Genomic DNA, 18,086 nt, shown 5'->3' on the forward strand with positions numbered 1-18,086 from the left:
GTTCTCCTCCAGAGTTCTTTTCACATAGAAACTTTTTGTTGGGTATGTGCAATAAACAATAGATTGAAGAAAATGCTTCATGCTTCTTCATCAGAGCTCCGATGTGACTGGCAGTCCTCTAAAACACCATTACTATTTTTAATCCATGTTAATTTTCTTTCAACCTTGTGTTATACTGGTTTTCCTATGTCCCTTTTACAAGTCTCAGTTGTTGAAAATATCTTTCAAAACTCACTGCAAAATAATTTCAGATCTTACACAGTCAGTTTTCTATTGCAGCTCACAGTTATCAAATATAAAGAAAAACAGTTTATTTAAAAAAAAAATTCAGATGGGTTTGGCACTATGCATTGGTACACATGGTAATGGAAGAAAATGAAAGTCAAACTCTCGAGTTCCCTGAACGGTAAGTTCCTGATCTTATTTGGATTCTCAATGGAGAGTGAAGGTAAGATCCCTCCGCACAGAAGGGTAGGATAAACTGAACGGTAACTCACTCTGGCTGGCTCAAAGTGATATTGACACAGCCCGTTCGAGAATGGTATCTTCTTCTTCGGCGGAGTCGAGGATGACTTGCTTCCACACTAATGAGTTCTCAGGTGTTTGGCGTCTTCCCGGATGCTTCTCCTCCACTTTGAGCGGTCTTGGGCCAGGGATTCCCAGGTGTTGGTGGGGATGTTGCACTTTTTTTTAAGGAGGCTTTGAGGATGTCCTTGAAGCGTTTCCTTTGTGCACCTGGGACTCGCTTGCAGTGTCGGAGCTCTGAGTTGAGTGCTTGTTTTGGGAGACTAGTATGGGTTGGGGGTGGTGGAGGAGAGGAAAATCTGGCCATTTAAAAAAAAAGGCCTTCTGCACTGTAAACGTCTATGGTTCTAAGAATACAGTTTCCACAAGTGTCTAAAATGTGGTTTGAATAATCCCTTCAAAACAGGATTCCAGATGTTTGTGGATGCCATTAGGACAGAATTTTTCCTGTAGTCTCCTCAGAACCGATTAAGTTGATGCCATAAAAAAGGAATTCTGATCCAGGGACTGATGCTGTGCCTCTGGTATCCGTATCATACTGGATACTTGATTGAAGTTTCCATCTGTGAATAGTGATTCTTTAAGGGTCCGTCTTGAACACCTCGTTTGCTGAACATTGAATCCAAGGTTTTCTGTTGAAGGATGTATCATCCCAAAAGAAACATGATAAAATCAAAGCAGGTTAGAATTCACTGCAGCTTGTTAGGGACTGTTTGATGGACTGCAGTCATTTTCAGTATGTACAATGCTATCCGTTTAGGCAGCTTCAGATGTTACACTATCGGTGTCACCTACATGGTCTGTGCCAACAGGCATGTTCTATCTGATGCCAATTAATTTTGCAGCTGACAAAAACTTAATGGTCTGCACCTAAGATCGTATAGTGGCTTACTTAGGATGGTAGTTTATAAAAGCATCAGACCAGCTCACTTTCGGTAGACTGTCCAGTTAATCTCCAGAAAGATGAATTTCTAATACATTTTCTAATCACTCAAATTGAATCTGAGCCAGATTGGGGTCATATTCTCAGACAAGCAAAGAAGTTACCTCTCTCCAGAAAGCCAAGTTTCTTGATGCCTCATGGCTTCACCGTTTCATACACACAATTGCAACAATTTGCATTTATATACTTCCATTAACATAGAAAAACATCTTAAGGCGCTTCACAGGAGCATTTATCAAACAAAATTTGACACCGAGCCATATACCTAGAACCATACCAGCTGACTTTTTTAAATATTGGGAGCCAAAATATTTGCAGCAAATTAACAGGACTACCTCAACCACCTGTGATATCAGTCAGATTCATTAAAGTGTGATAGTGGGCATGTACATTTTTTTTATAACCTGTCTTCTTGAGAAGAACACTGAGGAGTATAATTACTAGACCTTGTCCTTCCAAACTTGTTCTTTGTCTTGAGTGTGTTTTAAGCTATATAATGCTATGAAATATATGATAATTTAAGAATATTACAAGAAATGCATTCCAAAATTTTGAAGTGTGTTTGCTGATTTTATTTTCCTCATTTCCATATAGCATATTGGTATTAATCCACTAATGCTAGTGGCAACATTTCTCCCCTGTCCATTTCTAGATTTTCCTTAAGTATTTCAGTTGTCATCCCTGTGTGTGCTGAAAATCTGCACCCAGCTGAGAGATTGTCTACTCTGAGATGTAGCTGTGTGAATTGAGGCAGTAACAATAATAAGAGTTGATGGAGTTTATACAATATAAATGGGAATTCACAAATCTTGTACTGCTACTGGTGATATTGTGCATACATTCTGATCTCCTTTTGATGTGTATATTGATCGTTATACTCTCTTCAAAGCTATTTTGTCTTTTTGTGTCTTGCTTCTCCTGCATTATTCTGCCGCCTTGTTCTCCCTTCCAATTACCAAAGACAGTCAGGAAATATAAATTGAGAGTTGAAGAACATGAAAATGGGTGGCCAGCTATTAATCTGCACATTTTGTGCCCCACACAGTTTCTGGTCAGCACGACCAGTGAAAGTGGAAGCACCTGCCTTAAATAGACAGGCATTTCATTAAGTATTTGGAAGCGTATCAGTCCCGCATGCCATTGCCTTTCTGGCATGCACAACGTTAAAATGTAATCTTGTCCATGTGACATGGATGTCCACGGTTGCTGAGTGCAAGTATAATGACGTTTGTCAAAAGGGCACAGTTTTGCATGCATGCCATTTGCTTTTCTGGCGTGTACAATGTCAAATTTTGATCTCATGTATGTGACATGGATTGCTAAGTGGCACGTGTACTGACATTCGTAGAAAGGGCACAGTAATATTAACTGAAGTGTATTTCAGCTATTAACCAGTTTTCTCTTTCTTGCTGGCTTAAGCTCTTACGCCAATTGTACATTATTTTTTTTGTTGCCAGGGCCATTACTAATATCATTAGGTGTTTACTGGGAATACTGTACATTCGTAGAAAGGGCACAGTAATATTAACTGAAGTGTATTTCAGCTATTAACCAGTTTTCTCTTTCTTGCTGGCTTAAGCTCTTACGCCAATTATACATTATTTTTTTTGTTGCCAGGGCCATTACTAATATCATTAGGTGTTTACTGGGAATACTGTATCTCTATCTGATATTTGAAAGAAAAAGAGGACCTATAACGGATGCTGGCAGGTCAGACTGCATGAGAGATGATCTCTTCCCACTTGCCTCTACTTGCTCACCCATATCTGCAGACCAAGATTGAACATGCCTTGAGTTGGTAGATGATTAGTGTAGGTGAGGGTTTGTTTTCCCAAAGGAATCTGGGTCAGCAGAAATGATGGCACCACAAAGGTATATGAATGCCTCACTGACTTATTGGACCGTTCCTTGGTAGCTCCCCCAATCATAGTACATCATGCTTTCATTGGCATCCGATGAAAGAGAGCATGCTACTGTCACCTGATTTTAAATGAAAAATATATCAGATGAAATTTAATACAGGGAAATATGAGGTGATGCATTTTTATGAGAGACTAAGGAGGACATAAGTACACTAAATGGTAGAGGAGCAGAGACTTGGGGCTTCAGGTAAGTTGATTTTTTTTAAAAAGAAGCACCTAATATCCTAGGTTTTATAAATAGAGCTATAGAGTACAAAAGCTGATAGAGAATGCTAAACCTATAGAAATCATTGACTAGGCTGCATATAGAATATTATGTCCAGTTTTGGGCACCCTACTATAGGAAGCATGCGAGGGTGCAGAACTGATTCATTTAGCTGCTACCAGAGACAGTTATGAGGGGCTCTTTTTATTAGTTCAGAGAAGGTTAAAGGGTGATTTAGAGTTGCTCAAAATTGTGAAATTTTGATAGTTTTTCAGTAGAGTGCATAAATTTAAGATGATTACCTAAAAAAAACTGCGAGGTTAAGAATTTTTGTAATGCATTGGGTTGTTAAGACAAGGAAGGTCTACCCGAAACAGTGGTGGAAGCAGAATCCATAATGAGTTTTTAAAAGGGAAGTGAATAAATATTTAGAAAAATAAAATGTTGAAAGAAGAAAGGAAACGGTCTAAGTGGATACCTCTCATATATTTTTTCTTTTGATTAAGGGAGTATTGTCAACCTTCACTGTTGATAGACTTCATGAATGCATTTTGAAGTAAAAAAGCAATTTGAGAAATAGCACATTTTTGCAGTAGCAACTTTTTAAGATCTTTAAAATGCTTGTGATGATTGAATATAGCAGCCATCAGCTTGAGACATTAACTTGAGGGTGGGAATGGGATGTTGAATTATCTTTTTATAGGAACAAAATCATTTTTTAAAAACTATTTCTAAAATGAGACGAGCCTGTTTCTTTCACAGACCATGTATATTATACACTAGTGTACACTGTATCCTCTGACACAAAGTTCTGTATGAATGAATATACCTGATCCTGAAAAGTAATTGAGGAAGTATATTGATCTATACCTATATCTTCACTATTAAACTTGGCCTACTACTCTCCATATAATCATCTTCCAAGCAATGCATGAACCACTACATTGTGTCCTTTGAGGTACTTATCATCTTGGCCTATACTTGTTTTTTACTATTGCAACAATACTGTTTTGCATTGTTGGCATAGTGTTCAGATATATGATACAGAAGTATAGTGATGGGGAGTAAGCCTTAAATAGAGCCTTACAGTTGGCCCAGAAGCCAACTCTGGTGAGCAGTATTGGTTGTGTTGTGATTGTCAGTTCTCGTGACCAAGGGATAACTTCTAATCTGTTACACAAACGTATGATTAGATATCGGGCAGTACAGCACATTTCTAAACATCACTTACAGGGATCTCTTATTGGAGTGACCAGTATCACTGAACATAATAATATCTAAGGCAGACCAGAAAAGTGTAACTGTTCTCTTTCAACCAAGATATCCAGAGGAATATTAGGAACAAGAATAGGACATTCAGCCCCTTAAGCCTGCTCTGCCATTCAATTTGATCATGGCTAATCTGCACCTCCATTTTTCTGCCTTTGCTATGTATTTCTTGATTTTCCTTGCATAACAAAAATCTATCTCCATCTCAAGCCCTAAATGTCCTGGCATCCACGGCCTTTTGGGTAGAGAGTTCCAGATTTCTATTACCCTTTGTGTAGAAAAAGTGCTTCCTGATTTTGCACCTGAATAGTCTCACTCCAAGATTAAGATTATGTCCTTGTTCTTGATTACCCCACCAGAGGAAATAATTTGTCAGTATCTACCCTATCAAATCCCTTTAACATTTTAAATACCTTGATCAGATCACTCCCCGATCTTCTATACTTGAGGGAATACAAGTATGCAACTGTCCCTTTAATTTAACCTTCTAAACCTTGGTATCATTCTGATAAATCTGCACCGTACCTCCAAGGCCAATATATCCTTGCTGAGGTGTGGTGCCCAAAACTGAGTGCAGAGCTCTAGATGGGTTCTACCAAGCCTCTACAACTGGAGCATAATTTCCTCCCCATTGTATTCCAGCCCTCTTGAGATAAAGGCCAACATTCCATTAGCCTTTTTAATTGATTTTTATACCTGTCTACTAGCTTTTAATGATTTATGTACTTGAACCCCCAAATCTCTTTGCTCCTCGACAGTTCCCAGTTTCTCACCGTTTAGAAAATGCTCCAATTTATCTTTCTTGGGTCCAAAGTGGGACCACACATTTGCCCAGGTTGTACTCCATTTGCCATCATTTTGCCCATTCACTTATTAATGGGCCCAAGTTTCCACATGATTTGCGCCTGATTTTTAGGAGCAACTGGTGGAGAACGGACTAGCTTAGAAATCGCAATTCTCCACACTTTTTTTTCTGCAGTTCTAGTCAGGTAGAACAGTTCTACTTTGGAACAGAATTTTTTCTTCAAAAGGGGGCGTGTCCAGCCACTGACGCCTGATTTCAAAGTTTCCACAGTGAAAACGTACTCCAAACTAACTTAGAATGGAGCAAGTGAAGATTTTTGTAGAACTGAAAAAACCTTGTCTACACATTAAAAAATCAGGCGCAGGTTACAAATTAGGCGTCCAGAACTAGGTGGGGGGGGAGGGGGAGGGAAGGGAAGTCATTAAATTCTACAATAAATCCTTATTTATACTTCTACAAATATTATACAAATAAATCCAACCTGAATAAACATTTATAAGCAAAGAAAAGATTAAATAAACCATCTTCCTACCTGTGTGAAAGTGCTTCAGCCAGCCTCACAAGTTCGTTCGTTCGTTCCCGACGGCGGGGGGGGGAGGAGGAAGCCGTTCCCGACGGCGGGGGGGGGAGGAGGAAGCCGTTCCCGACGGCGGGCGGGCGGGAGGGAGGGAGTGCGGGACCGACCGACCGACCGCCCGCCCGAACGCAGCGGGAGGGGGGGGGGGAGGAAGACGTTCCTGACGGCGGGCGGGCCCAACCGCAGGGGGGGGTGGGGGGGAAGACGTTCCCGACGGCGGGCGGGGGGGGGGGAAGGGGGGAGGAAGACGTTCCCGACGGGTGGGGGTGGAGGGAAGGGGGGAGGAAGATGTTCCCGACGGGGGGGGGGGAGGAAGACGTTCCCGACGGGGGGGGGGGGGGGGAGGAAGACGTTCCCGACGGCGGGCGGGAAGGAGACAGTGAGAAGGCTGCAGGAAGCCTCAGTGCTGATGTGCTGATGGCAATGTGTTTTTATTTAAAAATGTTCAAAAATTAAACAGCTACAAAGAACTACAAAAATGGGCAAGTGCCAATGTTTCCTTCACACTGCGCGAACGCTCCAACGCGCACGCGCAGGGTTGCCGGCAGGAAAAAAACTAATTTAAATAGTACCCGCCCCCTCCCACTTACAAAATCGGTGCGAGTGTAGGCTCCGCCCCCCTGGGCATCGCGCCAAACAGACAAGGAGCTGCAGGGCTCTCCAGAATCGCGAGTTTTTCTTCCGGCGCCGTTTTAGGCGCGAAAAACGGGCGCCCAGCTCGGAGGGGCGCCCGTTTTTTATCGTGTGAAAACTTGGGCCCAATGTGTCTACGACCCATTGCAAATTCTTGTTCCCATCTGCACCACTTGCTATCCATCCTAACTTGGTGTCATCTGTAAACTTGGATACACAACTCTTTCTATTCTTTAATCCAAGTCATTAATAAATGTGGTGAAAAGTTAATGCTCCAGAATTGTTCCCTGGGGAACACACTTGTCACATCCCATGAATCCGAGTATCTCTCCTTTATCTCCACACTCTGTTTTCTACTTCTATCAATCTCCATGCTGTTTTCTGCCTCCCAGTCAATTTCTAACCCAAATCGAAAGGCTACCTCCAATTCCTTGAAAGAGAAAAATAGCAAAGCTTTATTCTTGTATCATTCTGGTGAATCTGCACTGTACCCCATCCAAGGCCAATATATCTTCCTGAATGCAGATTTATTAACAACAATACTGCATTACATGTACACTTAGTTTGTAGTACTACCTGTGATGTCAAAAGGCAGCCTTGGCTGTTCCAATAGTGAATCAGGTAATCCATTCAAAGATGGGACATTTTAAAGTAGTCCCTTTACATAGGTCGCTACTTAGAAAATAATTGTGTATATCTATGTTTTATTACTCCGAATTCAAAACCAAATAGATCATAGTTGTAAGTTATAGAATTGGTAGGAGCTGTATTCAAAAATGATTTTTGAGAGTTGTAAGTATTCTTTTGCTCTGTACCCTACCCACCAAAAGGTGCAGTTTTAAATTCTAGTCCCAATTGTGTGAACTACAAGAGTTCTGAGGATGGAGGCATTTGAATTTTTCATCCATAGTAGAATTATCCTTTAAGTTTTGCTCGTGATTTGGCTTGCCGCTTGGGTGGTTTTAGGCGCGTTGTATTTGACAAAAACAGTGAATGGTTGAGGTACTGTGCACAAACCACATCTTTCCTTATGCCACCATGTATGTGCCGGTGCTGTGAAGTGATGATATGCTTAATTATTTAAACAAGGCTGGAAAAAAACTGTTCTAATTGTCACTGTTCTTGGAATTAAAGGAAGTGTGCAGTTTCTTTTGGTGAATGAATGGATCTTGAGAAACCGCCCCCCCTCCCCTTCATTGGTGCCATTTGATTTTTTTTCTGTCAAATGTGGCTTTCCTGGTGCTATTATAGCATTTACTATCTGTTTCACAATCCAAACACTCCTTAAAGTCAATCAAGGAGCAATAATTCATAAGATAAACTTTCAATATTATTCTTCATTAGTTAACCTTGTACCAGAAGACTAAAGCTTTGCTACTCTCGTCTCCCAAGACCCTTCTTAAAACATATCTGTTAACCATTCTTTTGGTTCTTGCTCTCCGCCTCCTCCTCTCCCGTGTAAAGCAGCTGAGACATTCTTCGATTTGAGGGGTGCTATATAAATATAAGTTGTTGTATAAACCTTGCATGAATTATTTTTGGTATGAGTGCACATGCAAGTGCCGTTATGATATTGCAGATAGGCAGTGCCGCCTGTGGTGCCTCACTTCTGCACCATATAACAATCCAGGATCTGTATCATCGACTAGTTCAATTTTCGCCAGTAAATGGTTGAGAATTTTCTGAGAGTCCTCTTGTCTTAAATTGGGATAAAGTTTTCACTGCTTTTCAACAAGGGTAGGTTAGAATTGGAAGAATTCTGTGTCAATGGGCCCAAGTTTCCACATGATCTGCGCCTGATTTTTAGGAGCAACTGGTGGAGAACGGACTATCTTAGAAATCGCAATTCTCCACATTTTTTTTTCTGCAGTTCTAGTCAGTTAGAACAGTTTCACTTTGGAACCGAATTTTTTCTTCGAAAGGGGGCGTGTCCAGCCACTGACGCCTGATTTCAAAATTTCCACAGTGAAAATGTACTCCAAACTAACTTAGAATGGAGCAAGTGAAGATTTTTGTAGAACTGAAAAAACCTTGTCTACACATTAAAAAATCAGGCGCAGGTTACAAATTAGGCGTCCAGAACGAGGTGGGGGGGGGGGGGGAGGGAAGTCATTAAATTCTATAATAAATCCTTATTTATACTTATACAAATATTATACAAATAAATCCAACCTGAATAAAAATTTATAAGCAAAGAAAAGATTAAATAAACCATCTTCCTACCTGTGTGAAAGTGCTTCAGCCAGGGAGAATGCTGCAGGAGCCTCACAAGTTGAGGCAGCCGTTCGTTCCTGTGGTGGGGGGGAGGAGGAAGCCGTTCGTTCCCGATGGCAGGGGGAGAGGAGGAAGCCGTTCCCGACGGCGGGCGGGGGGGGGGAGGGAGGGAGTGCGGGTCCGACCGACCGACCGAACGCAGCGGGGGGGGGGAGCCTTTCCAGGCGGGGGGGGGAAGGAGACGGTGAGAAGACTGCAGGAAGCCTCAAGTTCAGCAGCCATTCCCCGATGGCAGGTGATGGCAATGTGCTTTTCTTAAAAAATGTTCAAAAATTAAACAGCTACAAAGAACTACAAAAATGGCCGAGTGCTAATGTTTCCTTCACACTGCGCTTGCGCGAACGCTCCAACACGCACGCGCAGGGTTGCCGGCAGGAAAAAAACTAATTTAAATGGTACCCGCCCCCTCCGACTTACAAAATCGGCGCGAGTGGTAGGCTCCGCCCCCCTGGGCGCCGCGCCAACAGACATGGAGCTGCAGGGCGCTCCAGAATCGCGCGTTTTTTTTCCGGCGCCGTTTTCGGCGCGAAAAACGGGCGCCCAGCTCGGAGGGGCTCCCGTTTTTTATCGTGTGGAAACTTGGGGCCAATGCATCTGTTTTCAAACCCTGCTATTCAGGGTTTTTTCCCCCTGGTATTCAGGACATTCAATGAATGTTCAAGAAAATAATAACATCAAAGAGTATACTTATTAGGGCAAGGATGTGAGAAACAATGTAAAATAAAATGAATCCTGTGACTACATGCTCAGCCCAAGAAAAAACAAAGCTGTGCTTTTTAAATGGTAAAACCATTGACCAATTACCCTGTATGTTTCTAATCCATATGGAGAGTAAATGAAGCAGAATTAAAATAAACAAAATGCTTCTGCAACTTGGATCATCATGTCTGCACTAATATTTGCCAGTGGCTTTAAAAGAAAACTGAAAAATAGAACAGTGCAATCATTGCATAAAATGGTTGTTCCAAAAATAATATAAAATCACAACTGTCACTTTGTCTCAGATGTACTAAACACAGTGGAACATTACCTACATCAATGACTGGCAAGGATGCACTAGTGCCAGTTGGTATTCAGGGCTCATGCCACCTGTGTTAGGAACTGGCATTGAACAGCAACAAATATCATCTAAATCCTCCATGGTCTAGCAGTAAAGGACTTTCATAACCATTGTGTTTGGATCATTGGGATCATGTGCTAGTGTCCTGTTTTATGCAGTTTATTTGGGAATTGTGCCCAATTAAGTCCTTGGGACCTTATCTCCGTTTTTCGCAACTTAACGGCATGTTCAAATCTGTTGTAATGTGTAAAATTAAAGAGGCATCTCTGTGCTCTCCACGAGGAGCTACCCTGAAAGTGAGTGAGAATCGGGACTATGTTGGATAACTGCACTGATGTAATTAGTTTTGCATGTAAGCTCTGATTACAGATCAGAGATATTTGACTTGGCATTCTGACTAGGTAGTTCTTGGGACTCATTTGGCATGTTTTGCCTAATAATACTTTTCAGTTTCATTTGGGTCAAGGTATTGAGCCACAGTTTTATTCCTGTCTCAAGTAGGAACATAAATGTTATTTACTTTGTGAATATTTGCAAACCCCAGGATATTATTTCTCAAACAGAGTAGTTGCTGAATTATCAACAGTAATTTGTTTCCTATAGTGCAAATAACCAGTCGTCTGCAGTTTCTGGAGTAGAGTTTTGATGTACATTGCTCACTAAACTTCAAATGAGAAGAATTCTTCATTGAACTGTGAATGCAAACTAGCTTGTCATTGTATTACAAAAATATGTATGGCTTTAAAACCTAGATCTTGGAAGTTTCATTTCCAGGATTGTTTGTTGAAAAAAGTTTCCTTGTTAAGAATTCTACACTGGATTCTTAATTCTTCATGTTATTTTTCTGCAGTACTGTTATTACATGTAGAAATACTGCTACCAACATCACACTACTGTCATTTATACTCCATTTTCAGGAAATCAGAAAGATAGTGCTTTTTCATTGTTTGACTCCAGCTCTGTTTGATTTGGAGGTCAAATTGACTTTAATTAATATGATCTGTTTGTATTCTGTGGGAGTGAATAGTAACTTTACAATCAGAGTAATAATTCATGATTGGAAAAATAACATGCAAATCCAACCTTATTCATTCCACCTCCACAGAAAATTAGGATACTGTTGTCATATCCTTGAGAAGAAAATGACTTGGGGCTAGACTTTCCATCGGGATCGCCCAGTAACCGCTGAGATTGAGTTTAACGCCATATTTGGTTTAAAAATGGAAACTAACGCCCATTTATCGCCGGTGTAACTTTCGGCATACAATTAACGCCGGAAATTAGCTGAACCGCTCGTCCATATTTTTTAAATAAAATCTGACGTCATCACCCAGAAGACTGTTTATAATGGAAACTAACGGCCAAATACTGCTCAGATTATCGCCGAGTGTTACTTTCAGCATCTCGCCCATATGCTGCCCAAAAAGACGCTCAAGAAAAACTGCACTATGGATGCCATTTTGTAATTTGGAGGACTTTTCATAAAAGGCTGGCTCAAGTTCATGGGAGCTTTGAAGTAATTTGAGTGCTTTTAAGGTCGTTTTAAAATCATCTAATCACATTGTGGTGAATTGAGTTTGTATTGTGTTTTTAGAGGACAATTTAATAATTTTGAAGACATAATAGTGCATTTATAGTAATGGGGCCTGTAATTTCTTAGCCAGTATTGATGACTACTCACATGCTGCAGACTAGAGATGGGAGAAGGTTTTTTGAAGACCATTATGTGCCCAATCAAGGAGGTGGCATACTGCTGAGGAGGAGGAGACCTTACACCCAATGCACTTACAGGGATAAGCGATCATACCTGGACTTGTCCGATAACACGTGCCTTAGGAGGCTGCACTTCCGAAAGGAGGTCATCAGTGAGCTATGCCAGCTAATTAAGGGAGATCTGCAGCCTACCAACACCATCAGGGCCGCACTACCTGTTGAGGTCAAGATTACTGCGGCACTTTCCTTCTATGCATCGGGCTCCTTTCAGGCGTCAGCTGGCGATATTTGCGGTATCTCTCAGCACACCACACATTGCTGCATTCGACAGGTGACTGAAGCCCTTTACGTATGCAGGATGGATTTTATAAACTTCACTATGACTAGGATGCCACAGACTGAGAGGGCTTTTGGTTTCTCAAGAATAGCAAACTTACTGAAAGCGCAGGGAGCAATAGACTACGCACATCGCCCTGCGAGCACCGTTTCAAGATGCAGAGGGTTTTGGAACTGAAAGGGATTCCACTCCCTGAATGTGCAACTTGTCGACCACAAGCAAATAATAATGGCAGTAAATGCAAAATTTCCAGGGAGCATCCATGATGTGCACATCTTGCGTGAGAGCACTGTTTAAGAGTCAGAGGACGTGGCCACAGGAACATTAGAACAACCTGCTGCAGGCTCTTCCACCTTCTCACTGTCCTCGGTAGACAAGAACACTTGAATGAGCAGAGAAGAGGCTCTTGCCTCCTCGCCTCCACATACAGCCTGGGGAGCTTGCAAAGCCCGGGGACCTAGAAAACATAAATGAGGTTAGTAGAAGAGAAGGGGATGTCAGGGTGACATGAGAATGCTTATGCTACGCAGGCATATGTACGAGGAGCAACACTACGGCTATAAATATCACTGACAGACATCACATATAATTAACAGAATCTGCATTGCATTACAATGATATTTCATGATCCCATCATTAATTACGTAACATTAGATCAATCATATACTGCAAAACCAATCACCAATGCTTTATACATTACTCACGTGGCACAAGAACAAGTTCAACACCACGGGTGGCCGAACAATTGTGGACCCCCACTATCACCAACGCCCGCTCCTCGGTTGGTGAGTTGGCACAGATCTGCCGGTCCTCCTCCAGTTCGCCTCTGCTCGGCCTAGTTTTTTGACCGTTTCCTCTGCAAAGGTGACAAGATCATAGCATAAGCTCATTGCCTAGGTACTATTACAGATATTAATAGATACTATTATTATCACACAACCCCCAACAGAACTCACAGATAATCCGCAATTAGTTATCGCCCATGCTATTCATCGTTTATGTTATATGCTAATACGCTTTGTATGCAATTGAATGCATGGTTATATCTGCGGTCTTGAGAAGAAATTTAATAAGATCGAGGTTAAGACACCAAGGTTACCAGCCTAATTACAATCCAGCAGATCTACATTTGAATTAATGAGTCATTGCATCATTACAATTTATAAATATAATACTTACTCTTCCGGAACCAACAAGGTCGTTCCAGCGCTTGCTGCACTGGTTCGGCTCATGGACTTCATGTGCCGCTGACGAGACCACTTCGGCGATCTCTGCCATATTCGCTGATAAACCCTGGGGGGTGGTTTCCCACGACCACCCCGGGTCAACTGGACCCAATGAGTTTCCACCTCGTGGACGAGGACAGCATTTGCCTCCTCTGGAAAAACACTTGGCACAACTTTTGTCACCCATCTCCTCTCCCACCTCACCCAGATCACGCCCTTCACCCACCACCTCCACCTCTACGACATCAGTCAACACGGCCTCCTCTACGTGCTCCATTATTTATTTATTTATTATTTTCAGTTATTTCTCGTCAAAAAACAATTCTTCAATATCCTCAAAATCCAGTTTTCCAACCACACTCGCACGTGTGTATGTCTCTCTGTCTCGGTCTGTTGTGCACATGTGCAGATGACCCCTGACCTCCCAAGTCGCGGGAAAAGTTAATCACCTGAAAAAAAACACGCATGTGCAGAATGGCCGTTGCTGTGGACGCCGGCCTTGCACGACGGAATAAATCGCTAACGCCCATTTCACATTGCTACGGCTAACGCCCAAATGAAAAAAATCGAAACTAGCGGTTTTTTAATTGGGCGATATTCCGGCAATCCCGAAAAATAAGGGGCTAGACTGTCCACTTCACATCCTCCATCTAAGGCCCATCTGTCACCCAAAACAGACCTCTATCGCCCATTTTGAGGAAAAAGTGGAAACTAGGCCCAAAACATTGCTGAAAAAAAACAGGTGCCCAAGTTTCGGCTCGCATCGCCGAAATGATCGCCCATGCAGGCCCATCCCAAGTTTCGGCATCTAGCATGCACTTCGTTGGACTGATGCAAGGCCCAAAAGATCGCTGAGAAATAGTTGCTTTTACTGGATTTAACAGAAGGGAAAGGGCACTACGGACGTCATTTTCAAGATCGGAGAAAGGGTGGAGGCAACAGAAAAGAAGGAGCTAAATAGTTGAATTCTTTAAAGAATTATTTAAATATAATTCTACTCAGAATATTAGATCAGGGTATATATAATAGGTATTGTATAGTTATTTTGAAAAGTGCTTTTATATAGTGAAATTGTTTACAGATATTGTTGGGGCCTATTAGACTTACAGCGCAGAGAGTACAGTGATTAGAGAGATTATTTTAACTTAGTGAAAGTAAATTATTGATAGTGACATGGGGCATGTGCTTTCCCTGCCATTATTTGTAACTGCTCACACACTGCTTACTGAAAGGATCAATCGAAGAGGTGGCAGAGTAATGCGTAGACGGAGACGAAGACAGAGGAGGCGGCCGTACAGCCAACGAAGGTACTTGAACATGTCTGAAAACGCTTGTCTTAGGAGGCTGCGATTCCAGAAGGAGGTCCTCGATAAGATATGCCAACTCGTCAAGAGTGATCTGCAGCCTTCCAGCACCATCAAAACTGCACTTTCCGTTGAGGTGAAGGTTACTGCTGCCCTAACCTTCTACGCATCGGGATCTTTTCAAGCTTCAGCTGGCGACATCTGCCACATATCTCAGCATGCTACACACTGCTGCATTCGACAGGTGACTGAAGCCCTTTACGCTCACAGGATGGACTTCATAAGCTTCCCAATGACCAGGGAGGCACAGACCGAGAGGGCTTTGGGTTTCTACAGGATATTACAGTTCCCCAAGGTACAGGGAGCAATAGACCTCACGCACATTGCCCTGAAACCACGCTTAAAGAACGCGGAGGTGTTTCGTAACATAAATGTGCAGCTTGTTGTCGACCACAATCAAACAATCATGCTACATTTCCTGGCAGCATCCATGATGCGCGCATCCTACGTGACAGTGCTATCCCTGACCTGTTTGTCAATCAGCCAGGTGGATGCTGGGGGATAAAGGATATGACCCCTTTGCGTAATCCCGTCACAGAAGTAGAGAAGCATTATAATGAAAGTCACATAGTGACTCGCAACATCATTGAAAAGACAATTGGAGTCCTAAAGCAGCGCTTCAGATGCCTGGATCATTCTGGAGGCAGCCTACAGTACCACACTGACCAGGTCGCTGAGTTTATTGTGTGTTGCATGCTGCATAACCTAGCTATAAGGAGAGGACAAATAATGCCAGATCGGGCTGCAGGTCCACCTCCAGGGGAGACAGAAGAGCCAGCCGGCGAGGAGGAAGAGGCGGAAGAGAACGCAGGTGAGGACCTAGGGGAGCCTGGCGATCTAGCACCAGTACCACCACCCCCCTCCCAAAGACCAGTAGCCAGTGGCAGTTACACGGCTGCTAAGCTGTTATGTCAGTAGCTCATTAATGAACGCTTTGCATGAACTATCATTGTGGATATTCAAATGTTCATTTACAGTTAGCGTTAATCAAAAGTTTCATTTGCGTGGGGTTTCATTGTTGTCTTGCCTGCACTGGCTTGGCATCGGCATTAATGCTTTAAGTAAAGTACGGCTATAATAAGACTGAACAAATAAGGATGAACAACTGTAAATATGTTATATGAAAATGTTATCCTTAATGTAATTCTCTGGACTCTGAGGAGGTACCAGCAGATTGGAAAGCAGCTAATGTAACGCCTCTGTTTAAAAAAGGGGGCAGACAAAAGGCAGGTAACTATAGGCCAGTTAGTTTAACATCTGTAGTGGGGAAAATGCTTGAAGCTATCATTAAGGAAGAAATAGCGGGACATCTAGATAGGAATAGTGCAATCAAGCAGACGCAACATGGATTCATGAAGGGGAAATCATGTTTAACTAATTTACTGGAATTCTTTGAGGATATAACGAGCATGGTGGATAGAGGTGTACCGATGGATGTGTTGTATTTAGATTTCCAAAAGGCATTCGATAAGGTGCCACACAAAAGGTGATAAAGGTACGCGGAGTCAGAGGAAATGTATTAGCATGGATAGAGAATTGGCTGGCTAACAGAAAGCAGAGATTCGGGATAAATGGGTCCTTTTCGGGTTGGAAATCAGTGGTTAGTGCTGGGACCACAACTGTTTACAATATACATAGATGACCTGGAAGAGGGGACAGAGTGTAGTGTAACAAAATTTGCAGATGACACAAAGATTAGTGGGAAAGTGGGTTGTGTAGAGGACACAGAGAGGCTGAAAAGAGATTTAGATAGGTTAAGCGAATGGGCTAAGGTTTGGCAGATGGAATACGATGTCGGAAAATGTGAGGTCATTCACCTTGGGGAAAAAAAAACAGTAAAAGGGAATATTTTTTGAATGGGGAGAAATTACAACATGCTGCGGTGCAGAGGGGCCTGGGGGTCCTTTTGCATGAATCCCAAAAAGTTAGTTTGCAGGTGCAGCAGGTAATCAGGAAGGCGAATGGAATGTTGGCCTTCATTGCGAGAGGGATGGAGTACAAAAGCAGGGAGGTCCTGCTGCAACTGTATAGGGTATTGGTGAGGCTGCACCTGGAGTACTGAGTGCAGTTTTGGTCACCTTACTTAAGGAAGGATATACTAGCTTTGGAGGGGGTACAGAGACGATTCACTAAGCTGATTCCGGAGATGAGAGGGTTACTTGATGATGATAGATTGAGTAGACTGGGTCTTTACTCGTTGGATTTCAGAAGGATGAGGGGTGATCTTATAGAAACATTCAAAATAATGAAAGGGATAGACAAGATAGAGGCAGAGAGGTTGTTTCCACTGGTCGGGGAGATTAGAACTGGGGGGCACAGCCTCAAAATACGGGGGAGCTAATTTAAAACCGAGTTGAGAAGGAATTTCTTCTCCCAGAGGGTTGTGAATCTGTGGAATTCTCTGCCCAAGGAAGCAGTTGAGGCTAGCTCATTGAATATATTCAAATCACAGATAGATAGATTTTTAACCAATAAGGGAATTAAGGGTTACGGGGAGCGGGCGGGTAAGTGGAGCTGAGTCCACAGCCAGATCAGCCATGATCTTGTTGAATGGCGGAGCAGGCTCAAGGGGCTAGATGGCCTACTCCTGTTCCTAATTCTTATGTTCTTATTATGTTCTTATGTAACTAATGTAACAGAGAGAAGGCACAAAATTTGTTGAATTAAATAAAAAAATTTTATTATCAAACACAACGAACTAATTAATTTTAAAAAAATTATTTAACACCACCTCCTCTCTCTTCCTCCCCCCCCCTCCCCCCTACCTGTGGCTACGTTTCCCTCCAGGTCCTGTCCCACCCCGTGTTCTTGCCCCACCTGCCCGTTTTGGTCGACGCAGACTGACACAAACGCGTTGTGCAGTGTGGGACGGCAAGACTTCCTGCCGTGGTGGAAGTAGAAGCCTGAGGCTCCACTTCTGAGTCAGGAGGAACTGTGTCCTCCGTACCTGCTTGCGTGCTCGGGATCTCGCTGCGAGCTGACACGACACCCTGGGGTGCAGCGCCATGTACAGCCAGCAACGCATGCCGAAGGGCATTGGTTGCGGCGGTCTGCTCACGTACCGCCTCCAACGTCTCCCGTGCTATCTGGGTTTGCACGGAAGACCAGTGGGAGAAATTCGTGTTGAACTTGCTCCAGGTTGTTGGAAACTGGCTCGAGTTTGTGGAGAAACCCGCGAACCCCTACCGCAGAAAGTTGTTGATGCCAGTTCATTGGATATATTCAAGGGGGAG

General features: G+C 42.7%; 1 protein-coding gene across 5 annotated transcripts in view; it reads left to right on the forward strand.

The window, feature by feature from the left end:
* The window catches only part of brpf3b (bromodomain and PHD finger containing, 3b), a 75,158-nt gene that overhangs the window by 12,495 nt on the left and 44,577 nt on the right, over positions 1-18,086 (forward strand). The window lies entirely within an intron of this gene.

This window comes from Pristiophorus japonicus, chromosome 17 (genome assembly GCF_044704955.1).
Source record: "Pristiophorus japonicus isolate sPriJap1 chromosome 17, sPriJap1.hap1, whole genome shotgun sequence".
Lineage (NCBI taxonomy): Eukaryota > Metazoa > Chordata > Chondrichthyes > Pristiophoridae > Pristiophorus > Pristiophorus japonicus.